Here is a 15,711-nt window from a genome sequence, read left to right as displayed (position 1 = left end):
TTCATGTGCTTGTTAGATATTTGTATATTTTCTTGTGTGAAATATCTCTGCACATATTTTGTTCATTTTTTAGATGGATTGCCTGTCTCCTTATTGAGTTGCAAGAGTTCTATACATCGTCTAGATAAAGTCCTTTGTCAAGTATCCAGAGAGAGATATGTAGTTCTAACAAATCTTTTGTCTTTTGAAGAGCAAAACTTCTTTCTTTAACTTTGATAAAGTCTAATACATCTTTTTCTTTTAAATTTTATGATTGGTGCTTTTTGGTTCCGAAGGGATCTTTGCCTAATCCAAAATCACAGATTATCTCCTAAATTTTCTTCTAGAAGTTTATATACTCAAAATCATAGATTGATCCTACAAACATTATACTCAACGAAAAAAGGAATCTAAAAATGAGTACATATTCTGTGATTCAACCTATATCAATTTCTAGAATAGGAAAAACGAATCTATAGAGATAGAAAGCAGATTCATCAGAAGAGAAGTTTTTAGGGTAACAGATATATTCTGTATCTTGATCACACTGACAGTTACACAGGTGTGTTTGTCAATCAACAACAAAGTATTCACTTAAAATGGGTACCCTTTATTGTATAAAACTTATGCCCAAAATTTTACTAAAAGAATTTTAATGGGAATTTGGAGCTGGATTGGTAGGAAGACTGGTGACCACGAGGTCCTCTGAAATAGAATTTAGGGGATAAGCAAGGCTTTGCTATGCCTGGGGCAGAAACATTAATCTTAAAGTATATATAATTTCTTAAATAAACATTACTTCATTCTAAATGCATAAATGCCATATAGTCTTTCACAAACATTGGCATGGCCAAAACAAGCCAACCACACACTGGGAGAGTCCCTAAATAGTGGCAGCAACTGACTTGTACCTTCAATGTAGGAAGAACTTTCAAAATGAAAGAGAGGGAAGGATGGAGAGATAAGAAAAGACAGGTTACTTAGTCCCTCACAGTTTGCCCAGAGACCATGAAGCTAAATTTGCAATTTTATTGGGAAAGGGAAAACATGCCACTGAAGGTGAAGTTTTTTTTTTTCTTATGCAGCAGAAGTTTATGTTTCAAAAGAAAGAAAAAACAAATGGAATACAATGAAAATAAATCATTTTGCCTTGAAATTTTAAGGAAAATTGAGATATAGAATTATAGAATGTTATAGCTAGATGTAAGTCTAAGTCACTCAAAAGACAGATAAAATAAATAAGGGTTGGAGAGTTTGAGGCTTACTTAGTCACATAACAAATTAATTAGCTGGCTGAAAACCTGGACAGGAATCCAGTTGCCTTGGCTCAGTGTGCTTATAAAATTATAATCTCTAGCTCAATGCTCTGCACAGAGCAGGTATTTTCAAAAAATACCTGTTGAATGAATTCATGCTAGGTAACGTAATTAAAAAAATACATGAAAAGCGTAAGTGCAGTAAAGAGATGAATTTAGATACAGATTTATTTTTCCCCAAGACTTTTTTTTTTTTTTTTTTTTTGAGACGGAGTCTTGTTCTGTTGCCCAGGCTGAAGTACAGTGGCACCATTTCGGCTCACTGCAGCCTCTGCCTCCTGGGTTCGAGCGATTCTCCTGCCTCAGCCTCCCAAATAACTGAGATTACATTCGCCTGTCACCATGCCCAGCTAATTTTTGTATTTTTAGTAGCAACAGGGTTTCATCATGTTGGCCAGGCTGGTCTCAAGCTGATATGCCAGCCTCAGCCTCCCAAAGTGCTGGGATTACAGGTGTGAGCCACTGTGCCCGGGCTTCCCCAGGAAATTTGAGTCTTGTATACATTTCTTTATGCTACTTCTACTCATTAGAAAAACGACAACAACAACAACATATTTTGTGAAATTACTCTGGAAATTATCAATGCCTGAAGAAATATAATGAAGTGGTAAACTCTAAAGAATTGTAGGATACCCTTTCCTGGAAACAATTGAGTACAATTAATTAGCTATTTCTAAAGTAGTTAAAGGACATTGCTACTTCCTCACTGAGAGATAGACTGATGATATTTAACAACTGCTTCAGGCCCTGTGAATTTAAGATAAACTGGGAAGACTGAATTTTCACCGAATGCTTACAAATAAAACATGGGAACATCAGATCCTCTGGAGATTTCTGGAGTCTGTGTGGTTTCTGGGTGGGATGTGGAAGAGCAACTGACATAGCTCCATCAAGAGTCCTTGGCTTTCCTTCCAAAACATCAAGGGGCCATAAAAAAAGATACTGGATTTACTGCAGATACACAATGAACAACATAAACTCAATTTGCACAATATGAACATCTCAGAAGCTTTCTATTAATTTTCTACTACGGCTCTGTGGCCCTTGAGACCATATACAACTCAAGGACTTTGTAATCTCTAGCCCTGTGGCATGTCCACTCATTTAATGTAGAAACACTGCAGCAAGTTAGGACCTTATTTAATGTACCTCCATCTCATTATGTCCCATAAATATATTACCTGCCTTCCCTCAAAACTGCCTAACAAACAAAATAGCCAGATGTCCACAAGTAGCAAGATATTGAAAAATCAACATATGATTTACATTAGTTTTTTTTTCATTCATGCTCTAGTTTTAAAAACTATTCATTGAAATTTACATATAAAATTTACTTTGAAACAACTAAAATATAGTTACAGTAGACGTCACAGCAAAAATATAGAAAACCCCTAATTAAACAGGTAGTTATACATCCTTCAGCTCAAAAGAGAAAATGAAATTAATTCATTCTGTCTCATCCTTACTCCACCTCCCTGTTTGGTTACTACCCTCATGTATGGGGAACATACCTGCTTTTTTCACTCCTGTTAAAACAAGTTTTCCTAATACCTGAAATGGAATAGTCTAATGGTTATGTACACAGATAAGGCCTATTAATAAAAAGGAAAAATAAAATAGTGTTCAGTAATAAAGCCCTAGAAAATTAAGGTCTCTAAAGTTAGACTATCACTATGTTTTGTACAACGTGTTACGAGTAATAATTTCAAAGAGGTATATAATGCAAATTTATGGTTGAGTTAGAATTCAGCTCTGAGATAAAAATTCACTTGTAAGGGAAACAAAAATGTCAAAAGTAAAATGTGTCAAAAATCTCTGGTAGCATAATATAAAGCTGACTAGTAGTAATATATCCGAAAATGTTTTATTTACATCTGCTGAATTTTTAAAACATCAATTAAGAAAGATCTCAATATAGAAAATAAAACTACTATACTCTATGGTCTGTTAGTTTTTAGAAGTATATTTACATTAGCTTTTAGAAAAATATTTGTGTTTATGACTAATATATCTTAAGATAATATTTAGGAGGACAATCTTGTATATTATTTGAACTACAAAACAGAAATACATGAGAAACATTTTACTATTTTGGAGAAAACAATGAAATTGTGTCTATTAAAATGAGTTAAACATGAGCATAATAAATACTGATACTTCAAACTTGTGGGTAAAATTTTCTGGAAATCCATTTTTGAATAAAAGAATTCAATTCATATCCCTCATGCTGTTGGATAAAGATTTTATGGATAAATTTTTCAAAATAGTTTACGAACCTCAACTAAAAACAAAGGTGTGCCAACAGATGTAGCTAGTGAGCATCTGTCACTCCCCACAGAGCGTATATTTAACCTGCTCCATGCAAGTTCCCTGCTAGACTCTCTATCCTCATCACATATTAGTCTCACAGCCACAAAACTGAAAGTGCATCATCCATTTAGAATTTACTAATAATCTTGGACGCCTATGAAAAGGGGCTTTTGTAATTAGGAAAAGTCAACCATGAAGTGAAAAAAAAAAAAAAATAAGCCCCTGGAAATACAATTATCCTAACAAGTACTGGTTTCATATAGGTCAAAATAAAATAATTTTAGTTATTATACTACGAGATATAGTTCTGGAATATTCATGGAATAAGGAAACACAAGAGAGAGTTATAGTAACCATAATATTAAATCTTTATTGTTCAGCAACGGTCAAGTTTTTCCTCTGCCTTGAAGTTAAAAGAAAAGACCTAAGAATATTTTGGGTCCTCACTATGACCCCGATCATGGATTCCATGTCTTGGGATGGGGCTTTAGGTGAGATAAAGAACTGAAACTACCCCCATGGGTAGCTGAACCTTCTATGTGATGAAATGGATCCCACACTAGAAGTTGTCTTAACTCAGTGATAGTGTAATTACTCTGACTGCACTCTACCTTTCAATACCCTCACCTGCATGCCAAATCTTCCAGTAAATAGTTTCCCTAATGTAATTCAAACACACAATGCCTTTTCCTCCCTCTCTGCTTTTGTTCCAGCTGTGGTGCCCACCCTGCATGAAATCCTTCATAGGAGTCTCTGTCCAAGCTCCAGGGCTACTACCGAATTTAACATTTTCCCAGCTACACAGACACCCGTCTTCTTCACAATTCCTCTAGTACTTACTTGCGCTTCTGTCTTTTTAGTACATAATCATATATGGTCTTGGAATGTGTTTAAACTATTTCTCCTAATTATAATAATGTTTACTTAATATATGTTTTGTTTGTACCAAGTATTGTGCTAAACACATTTAACCTTTAAAGCAAGTCCATGTATCAGTCCCCTACAATTTTGATTTTATAGATGAAAAAAAGAGATTTAAATTGTACACAAGGACACGATACTCCTAAGAACTAGAGCCTGTACTGACATCTAAAGCTCTTTCCAAAGATCTTGTTCTTTGCCACTGTGAAATAGGACCTCATGCAAATGCCTGTTCTCCTCAACTAGACTGTAAGCTGAGGTCAAAGACAGTGTTTTTTACTTCTTTCTACTTCCTTGGAATACCTCACACCACTCAGCCTAGGGTTAGGCAGGTATTAAGAGCTCTGAGGGAGGGAGACACAGAGAATATATCCAGAATACGTTTTACAGGGGTCCATAAGATGTTCTATTGGCTCTTTATTCTATCATGTATTTTTAAAAGTCCAGTCAACTAACGGCAGAAGCCTCTAGAAATGAAATTCTTCAGAGGAAGTCAGTCTTTATCTGCAAACTGGATTACAGTCAAGGAGGCAAGCTGCTTTTCAAAGACACTAGTTGCTCTTCTAAAATGCACATTTTATTAATTGTACTCATGTCTCTTAAAATTTTGCTGTAAACAAAATGTTATTTTGTTTTCTAGTTCTTTAATAACTTGGCATGCTTTGTTTCCATTCAGTGGACTAATGTTTACAAAAGAGGCATATGAAAAGTACCTGTGTTTCTATACTAAGCACAGTATCAAAAACTGGGGCATACACCCACATCACTCTGCAGAAAAACTGCAACAGAGAAAGAGCAAAGCCCATAGAGGGGCTGCCACCTCTCCACATGCACAACTCTGAAGCCCCACAAAGAATAGCAGAGATACCGGGAGGGGAAAAGTCTTTTGAAAGAAATTTGGACAAAACTAACTTATTATGCTCATATATAATTAACATGACAGTCTTTCACTTGTTTCATGGTATTCTAGGGAAAGGAACACCACCAAGGAAAACACTCCTATCTACAAGTTCACTATTAAGTAATGCAAGCATTCCAATACACACAGGGTTGACTGCAATCTGCATCAGGATGTTGGTAACACTGGTAATTCAACCAAGCTTTAGCTATATGGCTGAAGAGTCAGCCAAGCCATTAATGGAATTGCATTCCTACCACGGGGAGTTGAAGGAGTCCATCACTCCTAATATTACACACTTCCCCAGCACTGACTCAGGTGATTAACTATCAGCTCTTCATCAAATCAGCACTCAATCACTTAGGAAGGCAATTCTCTTCATCTCAACTCCTGCTTTACACTCCCATAAAATGCAAAACTGCATATTGCAGTATTGTCATATAATAATTTAAATGAAAAGAAAAAAATCAATAATGTGTTCCACAGCATAGTGTCTTACTGGCAACTTCAATGAATCCACCATTAATTTTGGTACCTCACACATACTCTTTAAACACAAAACACAGCCATTCTAAAGATATTAAGGTATTTTGGTCTATCGTTTTAGGAGAATATAAATAGGACAAAATATAGGCTTCAAAATACCCATTTTTGATTTATACTTACACTGTTGGACCCTTCTGAGATGATAAATACACTAAACATTCTGAGGCATGGCTGTCCCGCCATGTATAAATAAACTTTACAGCAGCAATGCTAACAGAAAGAATTGCCAAATTGCCAATAATATGTATAATATAAGGGGTTAGAATGCAAGCTAAAGAGTGCAAGGTAAATTATAGCATTCTGTGAAAATAAGTGATGTAAAACCAACAGCAATTTTAAATTATTAACAATGGTTCTGAAGCTAATTTAACTTTTCCATTGGTGTAAGCCACAAACAGAATCACACAGTATGTTTCTCTTCAAACATCTTGAGGGTTCCTATGAGGTGGGTGAAAATGGGTAAGGGTGTCTCTTAAAGGCTATAATGCAGCTAATGCCATCTAAATGGTATATTTACAAGTCTGTGGAGTATAACCTCATTTCTCCAAAACTGTCTAACCATTATCCTACTTGAGAAGTTAACCCATGATGAACAAAAGTACATCTCTTCCACCCTTCTGCTCCCTATTTTCCCAAACCTCTCTATCTTGGTATTTTGCATGCTGAGCAAAACATTCCATAAATAATGCTGTGGTGCACAGGCATTAAAGTTTAGAGAGTTTCTGCCTTTGAAGTAGGTAGTGACAGGACCAAGGACACACGGGTTCAATTCCAAGCCAAATATGAGGCGGGTGGTTTGAAAATGACAAGCCAAAGAGGCCTAGGGGAAAAGAACACAAGCTTACACTGCCACCTCCCTTCCTCTCCCCTCCCCTTTTTCTCTCTTGTTCCTTTCCTCTCTTCTCCTCTTTCGTTGTGGTTTCTCACGGAGACAATCAAAGCAGAGAAAGCTGGATTTTAAATTGGTGAGACACACACTGGGAATATGTAATTCCCAGAAGAAAAGAAACTGCTGAAGAGGGGTATGGGGGCTGTTGGCAACATGTCCAAGTGACAACCCTCCCCACCCCCACCCTAATACATCACAAATCCATAGATCCTTCCTCGATCCTCTTCTCCCTCCAGTTCCCAGTACTCTACCCAACTTGACCCTTCATCCTAAAAATTTAGGAACCTGCAGGGCATCCGCTGTTTAAGAGTGTGTCTCTCAGTATATGTACCCAATTTTCTGGAACCCCTGAATCCGGACAGTTGTAGCAGGGAAGGGATGTTCCCACCCTCCCACCGGGGAAGAGGTAAGAAAGGGGGAAAAAGAGATGGAGACAAGAGGAAAGGGATGCAGAGCTGTGCTCTAGCGCGAGTGGCTGCAAGGAAGACGGGGAAGAAAGAAAGGGTGGGAAGGAAGTGGGGCTGGGAGAGAGGAAGAAAGGGATGAAAGAAAGGCTGGAAGGGAGAAAGGAGGGGAGAGGAGAGAGGGATGTTGGGAAGGATGAGGGAGGGAGGGTTGGGGAGCCGGGAGGGGGGAGGATGGAGAGGATGGGAGGGAGGTAGGGAGGGAGGGAGGCAGGCAAGGATGGAGGATGCTCTGCCCGGGACTCACCTCTGTGGGTCGGTGGGAGTTTCTCGCCGCCTCCTCTTTCTCGCCCGTTCCCAGCAGCTGGAGTGGTAATCACAGAAGGGACTGGAGAGGCGGCGGCAGGGACAAGGGCAGCAGCTGCTGCAGCCGCCTCTGGCCGAGGTGCGGTGCCGCCTGCTCTGCCCGCCCGCCCGGGTCTCCGCCTCACTCGGGGCTGGAAGCGAAGCCGCTCCCCCCTCCCCCCCGCCCGCCCCGCGTCCTGCCCAAGCGCGAGCGGCAGCGGCCCGGATCGCCGCTAGGGGAGGCAGCCAGTGCGCATGCGCGGCCGCTGCTCGCTCGCGCGCCCCCGCGGTCCCCGTGGCTCCGCGGCGCCTGGAAAGGCACCGGGCATGGAGGGGTGGGTGGGTAGGGGGGCCGCGGGCGCGCGCGGCCTGGGGAGCGCCCGAAAGGGCGGGGCGGTGTGGGGCGGAGCTCTAGAGGCGCGGCCGGCTCGGCGCCGCAGGTGGGGGGAGGGGACAGCGGCGAAGGGGCAACGCCGTAGGGCGCAAGTGCAGTGTCCATGACAACCGCGTTACCTTGCGGGCTGGGACCTGGAGCTCAATCGCCGGAGCCGCGAGGCCGGGGGAGAGGGACCGGGTGCGGGAGCGGGCAGGATAGGGGCAGGGGGGATAGGGGTGTCGCAGAGTAGGAAAGGAGGGCCAGCCCAGCAGGGGTCCGACACGTGGCAGGAGGAGGGGCAGGGCCAGAGTGCCGCAAAGGTAGTGACTGCCGCGGAAGGGAGGTTTGTTGGGATCTGGAGTCCCGAGGGGAGAGGGAGGGAGATTTGGACTTTGAAAGAACCTAGAAGAGGATGGAATTGTTAAAACAAATGGAATATTTGCTCATTTAACAAGCCTTTGTTGAATATTTTCTCCCTGGAAGGCATTGTGATTCTTTTCTTTATTCAATGGATATTTCTGAGCCCCTAGTTTGTACCAGACACTGTACTTACGCATTTTGAGATATCCAAAAATGTTCGTCCTCTCAGAGGTTATACTCTAGTTGGGGAACTTACATAGCTAAGGCAGGGAGTGTTTGCGCCGCCAGCCATCCGCAGCTAGGACTTGATGTTGCTGGAATGTAACTGTTAACAGAGGTGCTAACAGTGAAAAAGGTACACAGCTACATCAAATGAGAAACATAAGTTACAGTCATCTTTGTTCTGACACTGTGCCAAATGACAATTTTGTTTTGTTTGAAATCAAGAGAGAAAAAGAAAATCTATGGAAGTTTTGTATGACACAACAGAGGCTACGTTCACAACACGCTAACTGGTATCCTGGATCACTAGCATCAGTGCGTGTGTTCATGCCGACATTTGGATGGCTTTATGTCACTTAGTGCACGCATTTTTAAAATTCTCCTTCATCAATAGCTAAGCCATTGATATTTTTCCATCCCCCCCTTTTGTTCCCAAGTTCGCGTCTGCAATTGTTTGAAAATTACATAAAACCTTAGTATTTTTAATTCTCTCCAGGGAATGACTGGAGAGGGATACCTCTGTCCATGCCTCTTTCTCTTCCAATATCTTTTTGGCTTTCTTTTTTCTTGTCCCCACCACTTTACCAGTTTAAACATTTCTGGGAAAAAGTGAACAGGAGTCACCGGATATTGGCTTAAGAAGAACCTTAGCACGCAATCATGTTTCAGGACCACGGACAGTGACACCGCGTGCTCTTACCACCAAGCGTTTTTCTTAGACTGCCTATAGAAACGGGAGAAACACGCTAAAGAAGGCACACGTTGTGCTTCATGAAGTTAAGTGCCGAGCGCCAAATGATTTGTGCCAAAATAGTGGAGAATGAAAAGTGCATACTATGGACTGGAGTATGTAGGAAGGAGGTAGGCCTTCAGCTGAAGTTTGAAGAATGAATAAGGTTTAGAAGAGGCATCACTAGTCCCTGATTTGGTAAGATATGGATAGGTTAGCCAGCGAGGTGCTTAAACAAAAAGAGATACTGCATACAGTATCATTCCGGAGGCAGAAGACACCTATGAATTTGAATGGTCCAAGAATCTGGAAAGAGTAAAGTTGTCCTAGTCAAAATGAGGTAGAGCATGCACGCAAGAATTGACTTTTTTTTTTTTAATGATTATTGTGATTTTTTTCATACTCTGGTCCGGCCTGATGGAATAAACTAAAAACTACAGGCCAAAGAGTGACCAGAAAAATTCATCTCTTTAAGTTCCGAGGATTCAGGTATAGTTTTTTGTATTGTTGTAATTAGGTTTACATTTATAATTTTTTGTTTCAATTGCAATTAAATAATGTAGACCAAAAAAGAAAAAAAATGTAAACCAAATGCTGTCTTGTCAAAATGGGATTTGCCTTGTTTGTTGTTTTGTAGTGACTTTCAAAACTGTAAAATATTATTGAGAGACATTTAAAAGCCTTTTGTAAAATATTTGTAAGGTTTTCGTCCATCCAATTGCTTTAAATTAGAGTTAATTTAAAAAAAAAAACAGCATAAAAGCCATCTTTGATTTATCAGACCCTTGGTCTCCCTCAGTTCTTCAAAATACATCAAATTGTGGTCTGTCAATCAGATAGTGATAAGAAATTACTCAGGCAATGCATTTCAGTCACCAACAGGCAAATGGCAGCTGAGATTTTTATTCCCTGCTGCCAAGGAATTTACTAACATTCTTTTATGTTTTAATAAAGGGGAACCCTCAACCCTGTCTACCCTATGGAAAATCCAAAATGAATATTATTGTAGCCATATTTATTTCCCTCTGATAATAGTCTAAATATGCTTTATAAATAATGGTTATTATTGGATGCTAAAATGCTATCATTTTGTTTGTCCCCATTCTAAACTAAGGGGATTTTTTAAAATGCTTATTTCTTTTGTTTTGAGTCTGCTTGTGACTCTGATTGTTTTTGATTTTCTTGATTTAAGTGTTGTCCTTCATGTCAGTGACATAAACATATACAGCCCTCAGAAAAACAAGAAATTTTCTTCTTTCCCTCACTCATATTAAAAATTTATACAAACATAAAAAACAAAAAGAGCATGGTTAAAGGTATGGCACTGTGTTCAAATGGAGAAAATGCTATATGTAATTATAATACAATTTAATGTGCAATCCAATGACATCTAGATTTTTAGGACACTCCAAACCAATACTGGTATCTTAAGGAAAATTATCTGTAGTGCTTATACATTTAAATATCAGGTCTTACACACTAGGACCCTAATTCAGTCTGTCAGCTCCAGAAATTTCACTATCAAGCCCTCCTGAGCAATTTCACTGTTTTAGTAGACTTTATTTTTTTAGAGCAGTTTTAGGTTCACAGAAAAACTGAGTGAGAAGTACAGAGAGTTTTCATACACCTCCAGCCCCCACAAGGGCACGACCTCCCTGTGATCAACCCCTGGACCACAGTAGCATGTTTGTAACAACTAATGAACCTATATTGACACATCATTGTCACCAAACTCCATAGTTTACATCAGAGTTCACTCTTGGTTTCATACATTTTGGGGGTTTTGAAAGAAGTATAATGACATGTATCCACCACTATGGTATCATACTAGTTTTACTCACTACAAATACTCTGTGTGCTGTCTATTCTACTCTTTCTTGCTCCTAACCCCTGGAAACCATTAGTATTTTTCCTGTCTCCGTGGTTTTGCCTTCTCCAGAATGTCATATAGTTGGAGTTGTACAATATGTAGCCTTTTCAGATTGGCTTCTTTCACTTAGTAATATGCATGTAAGATTCCACCATGTATTTTCATGGCTTGACAGCTCTATTTTTAGCACTGAATAATATTCAGTTGTCTCTATATACCACAATGTGTCCACTCACCTACTCATTTTCATTTGTTCAAACATATTTATCATTTGTATCCCTAGGTAATTGTTTATATATATACTGTAATGGTGAATATATGTATATGTTTTCAAGTAAACAGAATGAGTGTTTTAGGATCCATGTGTGTAATTGTGTTTTATTTTGCTTGTTGAAACATTTTAACTGTAATCTTATATAGATAGAATGTACCATATTCTAGTTTGTGACATTGGACAAGTTTTTTAATGTCTATGATACTCAGTTTGCCAATCTGCAAAATGGAGGAAATTTTTATCTATCTTTATGACTTTCTTGTGAGAACTTAATGAAATAATACTTGACATGTTTTAGCACACTGTTGTCCATAAATAGAGCTGTATACTTGCTTTAATGCTTCTAATATCAATGAGTAAATTAATCAAGCATTAAAATAATATTATTCCTTTTGACTAATTTGAATCTGTTTCTATCATCTTTTACTTCCAATTAATATTTTTCTTTAAAAAAGAAATAATAAGCTTTAATATGTCTTCTCATAGTAATTGTGTCACTCTCATCTTCAGGTGCCCTAATAGATTCACTTCCCCTTTAGGAGAAAGCTGAGGCTGCTGTCTGTTTAACACATTTTGAAATTGTGTCATTTTACTCTCAATTGTCACCCTGGAGCATGTTTTTCGTGTATCTGCTCTATGGAAGAATAGTTTCAGTCTTAATTCTTTCAATAGCAAATGACTGAAGTCCAATTTAAGTTTTGAGCAAAAGGGAAATTTTGGCTCACATAACTGAGAAGTCTAAGGTGTGTGTATATGAGGCTAAGCTAGTCCAGGGGGTCATCAAAAATATTAATCATGGCAAAGGATATGATTACACTTGCTGGAGGCTTATGTTCACATTTGTGTCACAGATTACTGTGACCAGAGGAATAGCACATTCTGGTTCATATGTTCACCCCTGTGACCTCATGCAGGAAGAGGAGAAATTCCTGGAAAGATGTTGAGGAAGAACATGGAAAAGTAAGCATACTGCACAAACAAAAATTACAGCTGCTCAGTCCATTCATCACTGTGGAGTTATTTGAAAAGTGATTTCCACAATAAAATTGTATTGGCAAGTGCTGAGTGAAAATCATTTAAAGGTTTTTCTTTAGTGAATACATAGAAAACAATAATGTGCATGAAGTTCATTTAAGAGAAATATGTTTAGCATTTCCCACACTTATATGAACAAGGAACCCTGTCTCACAAAATATCTCTTGTGGCTAGAATCGAAGGAGCGTGCTTTGGGAACAGCTGACCTTAGTTTTCACCTTACTCTGCTGTTCTTTGACTCACAGCTTATTAATAAGCTTATTTCTATTCTTCCTTGATTTAAAAAAATGTCTGATCCTCTTCTTAATCTGTTTTCTGCTTCGATAACAAACTCTCTGAGACTGGGTTATTTATAAAGAAAAGAAATTTATTTGGCTCATGGTTCTGTAAGATGGGAAGTCCAAGATTGAAGGGTCACAGATGGTTAGAGCCTTCTCGCTGCATTATCTTACAGTGGAAGGGCAAGAGACAGCAACTGAGAGAACAAGAGAGGAAGGGGGCTGAATTCTCATTTTTTTCAGGAACCCACTCCTTGATAATGCATCCACTCGCCACACCCTCAGTAATGGCATTAATCCATTATTAAAAGTTCCCCCTTCTCAACACTGTTGCATTGTGGATTAAGTTTGCAACACATGAACATCAAGGGACATGTTCAAACCACAGTATCCTCACTGCCACTTTTATTCTTATCAGTGAATATATAATTTTAGAACTCAAAGAGACTTTCATGATGGTTTCTTCCTCTCCAGCCTCCTTATTTTTCAGATGGCAAAACTGAGACTCAATGTGTTTTTCTTTCCCATAATCACGAAACTAGTCAATTGCTGAATTAACCATATGGAGTAGGTTATGCTGAGGTAAGAAATAACACCCAGATTTCAGAGGGTTATATGATAGCTCTGTTTGTACAAGATTTCCTTTCTGAGACCCAAGCTAACTGAATAGCCACTATCTGGAATCTACTTCATGACTATTTTACAGGGAATGAAATAAATTAATTGATCTGGCCCTGGAGTGACTTGTATATTAGGAAAAAGCTAGTCACATAACTCCTGTGACCACAAGATACTTCGAAGTACAAAACCACCATGTGCTTAGCAATCAAAATACTTCCTAAACAGTCCTGAATACCATAGTGAAAATGAGTTGGGACAGAATCTCCTGATTTCCAGAATACAGAGGTATTTCCTCTACCACTTTGAATTACCAAATATGATTTGGTGATCTATAATAATGGTACATATTACTTACAGAATAGTTACTGGTGATATTAAGGGGTTTCTATACATTAACTTTTCCAAAGATTACCAATATCATCCACATTTTTAAGATGAAAACACTCTGCATTTCAAATTCCTCATCTTAAAAATGTTGATGTGAAAAGTACCACTAATTTTAAGGCTCTGAGTATAATTATTGCACCAGGTCATAGAGTTGGCAGGTGGCACAGGTGGGTTTATAGCCTATGCCGTCTGACTCCACAGTCCACACTGCTCTTCCCAGCACTCTGATACCTCCCTGCTGATGGAAGAGAAACAATTCCTTTCTATGAGTCAACTTAACTCAGCTTGGACGTGGTTGAAGAAATTCCTTTTTTTTTTTAAACTTGTAACACATGTACCAATATACTTTGCAAAAGCCCTTTAGGGAGTTGGAAAAAATATATATTCCATCAAACAATGTTTTAAGCCACCTAACTCTACATAGGTAATTTCAAAGACATAGAAATGTCCTTATTTACATACAAATACACACATGCACACACACACACATTTTCCTGTAGTATTTTATTTGAAAAAAGTGTTTGGCTGATTAAAAAATATAAATGCCACTGAACTAGTAGATCTCCAATTCTACAAACACAATTGTTCCAGTGCCTATTTACATTGTGTATTATCATGACATTCTTACTAAAGGCTCAAACCCAATCTTGTTAAACCCAACCTTATTCAAAAGCTCTGGCACATTGATTCATTCCTCCATTCAAGACAATTTTGACACTTGCATATTGGGTGACAGCCACAATTCTCAATGTTGATTACTTAGATTAAAGACACAGTTTGTACAATTAACAATCTCATACTTTAATGAGGCAAACAGACAACTCGAGATAAATGCAATATAATGTAATGAGAGCTCACAGAGCACATTATTTATGGATTATCCAATGTCTATTCCCATCTATTCCCACTCTAACAACCGTACACCTTTCCATAATGCAGCCCACATGCTTTAGCCTGAGGTTAATCTCACCTCTGGCTCCAGGAGCAGACCTTGTCTAAGTGGACTTCTACAGGCAATGGTTGGGAAATTCAGGCCTTAGTTCAGTGCCATATTTCATTCTATGGTCACAGATATTGATATAGATATTGACATATTATGGAGCTTGGGAACATGGAACAAAGACAAGTTTTTAATGGATGCTGAAAAAAAACTAACTTCTAAAGAGAGCTAATAGAAGAAATGTCCACTTTTATTTCAATCTTAATTGCATATGAGTGTAGAGCAAGGAAATAAATCAGTCGTTCTATGATTGTGTCAGTCCAAGCCCCGGTAGAAAAAGGTAAACAGCAGCAGACAGTTCAAGCACATATAATTTAATATAAGGAATTGATTATGCAGGTGTTAGAGAAAAGTTGGGAGAGTGAAGGAGAAAAAAATGAAGTAAACCAACGATTAGCAACTTTAGAAAACATCTACTGCTTCTAGGGTATGAACAATAAGAGAAGAGATGTCTTACCAGTGCTAAGGCTGTGCTGCTGGGAGTGTCATCAAGGAGAGCCCATCTGAGTCAGAGCCGGAACAATGGAGAGGGTGTACTATTGCGGAAACCATGGTCCTTGAAGGACTGTATCTAAATCCAGAGGTGCTGCCAGAAAGAGAAAGAAAGATGTCACACTACAATAGTGTCTCCTCTCTTCCTGCCTTCCTGTCTTCTCCCAGTATCTCCTATGGATATAACTTAAGAAACCAGCTGGAAACAGAGCCTAGAAAATTTAATATCCAGCTTCCCCAATCATAGAATTATGAACAAAATTAAGAATGGTGGGAAAAGAGGCAAAGTAGTCAAATAATCAACACTTTCAACTCTCTGGCAACTCAGCCTCCATATACACCTTTTTAACTGTACTTTAATTTTAATACAACTAAAAAGACAATAACATGATGTTTCTCCTTATCGAGATACATCTACTCTTTTTTTTTTTTTTTTTTTTTTTTTTTTTTTTTTTTTT

At 38.6% G+C, this 15,711-nt stretch overlaps 1 protein-coding gene across 3 annotated transcripts in view; it reads right to left on the bottom strand.

The window, feature by feature from the left end:
- The window catches only part of CTNNA2 (catenin alpha 2), a 1,159,566-nt gene extending 1,151,727 nt beyond the window's left edge, over positions 1-7,839 (bottom strand). For all 3 annotated transcript variants that reach the window (XM_023224974.1, XM_023224976.1, XM_023224980.1), the window contains exon 1: positions 7,571-7,839. The gene's annotated coding sequence lies outside the window, so the exon portion shown is untranslated. The remainder of the gene's footprint in view (positions 1-7,570) is intronic.
- Positions 7,840-15,711: the final 7,872 nt, after the last annotated feature.

The sequence above is a fragment of the Piliocolobus tephrosceles genome, chromosome 15 (genome assembly GCF_002776525.5).
Source record: "Piliocolobus tephrosceles isolate RC106 chromosome 15, ASM277652v3, whole genome shotgun sequence".
Classification (NCBI taxonomy): Eukaryota; Metazoa; Chordata; class Mammalia; order Primates; family Cercopithecidae; genus Piliocolobus; species Piliocolobus tephrosceles.
This window is presented reverse-complemented; position numbering and strand designations above follow the sequence as displayed.